Source organism: Triticum aestivum, unplaced genomic scaffold, assembly GCF_018294505.1.
Source record: "Triticum aestivum cultivar Chinese Spring unplaced genomic scaffold, IWGSC CS RefSeq v2.1 scaffold34396, whole genome shotgun sequence".
Lineage (NCBI taxonomy): Eukaryota > Viridiplantae > Streptophyta > Magnoliopsida > Poales > Poaceae > Triticum > Triticum aestivum.
This window is the reverse complement of record NW_025282791.1, coordinates 1-1,180: the sequence shown is the minus strand read 5'-3', so window position 1 is coordinate 1,180 and position 1,180 is coordinate 1. Positions and strand designations below refer to the sequence as shown.

Here is a 1,180-nt window from a genome sequence, read left to right as displayed (position 1 = left end):
AAAATTAAAAAGGGAATGCAACACGAGGACTTCCCAGGAGGTCACCCATCCTAGTACTACTCTCGCCCAAGCACGCTTTACTTCGGAGTTCTGATGGGATCCGGTGCTTTAGTGCTGGTATGATCGCATCCGACATGTTACCCCCGTCTTCGTCCCTTATGCTTGCCCCTCCCAGCTCCACTACACACACGATTGCACATTCCTTTGGCCGCTCCCGCTCAACTACGGAGACGAGTTTTACCACGGTTCAACTGCACCAGTGCCTATTTACCATGGTTTCGATCCCTTTCAGAACACGCTTGCCGCCGCTAGACGCGTGAATAATGAGCAGCGAGTTAAAACTTACCGTAAACGTGCAAAATAATAAAACGTGCTAAACATACGTCGCGCTCGTGCGTTTTGTTTTGCACGCCGTGAAAAAAAATTAAAAAGGGAATGCAACACGAGGACTTCCCAGGAGGTCACCCATCCTAGTACTACTCTCGCCCAAGCACGCTTAACTTCGGAGTTCTGATGGGATCCGGAGCTTTAGTGCTGGTATGATCGCATCCGACATGTTACCCCCGTCTTCGTCCCTTATGCTTGCCCCTCCCAGCTCCACTACACACACGATTGCACATTCCTTTGGCCGCTCCCGCTCAACTACGGAGACGAGTTTTACCACGGTTCAACTGCACCAGTGCCTATTTACCATGGTTTCGACCCTTTCAGAACACGCTTGCCGCCGCTAGACGCGTGAATAATGAGCAGCGAGCTAAAACTTACGGCAAACGTGCAAAATAATAAAACGTGCTAAACATACGTCGCGCTCGTGCGTTTTGTTTTGCACGCGGTGCAAAAAAATTAAAAAGGGAATGCAACACGAGGACTTCCCAGGAGGTCACCCATCCTAGTACTACTCTCGCCCAAGCACGCTTAACTTCGGAGTTCTGATGGGATCCGGTGCTTTAGTGCTGGTATGATCGCATCCGACATGTTACCCCCGTCTTCGTCCCTTATGCTTGCCCCTCCCAGCTCCACTACACACACGATTGCACATTCCTTTGGCCGCTCCCGCTCAACTACGGAGACGAGTTTTACCACGGTTCAACTGCACCAGTGCCTATTTACCATGGTTTCGACCCCTTTCAGAACACGCTTGCCGCCGCTAGACGCGTGAATAATGAGCAGCGAGCTAAAA

The 1,180-nt window shown here is 50.9% G+C and overlaps 3 non-coding genes across 3 annotated transcripts; all 3 read right to left on the bottom strand.

The window, feature by feature from the left end:
- Positions 1–12: 12 nt before the first annotated feature.
- Positions 13–131, bottom strand: LOC123178567 (5S ribosomal RNA). Its single transcript, XR_006489680.1, has one exon. It is a non-coding gene; the product is annotated as a 5S ribosomal RNA (ribosomal RNA).
- Positions 132–432: 301 nt separating this feature from the next.
- Positions 433–551, bottom strand: LOC123178566 (5S ribosomal RNA). Its single transcript, XR_006489679.1, has one exon. It is a non-coding gene; the product is annotated as a 5S ribosomal RNA (ribosomal RNA).
- Positions 552–851: 300 nt separating this feature from the next.
- Positions 852–970, bottom strand: LOC123178565 (5S ribosomal RNA). Its single transcript, XR_006489678.1, has one exon. It is a non-coding gene; the product is annotated as a 5S ribosomal RNA (ribosomal RNA).
- Between the last annotated feature and the right edge of the window lie 210 nt (positions 971–1,180).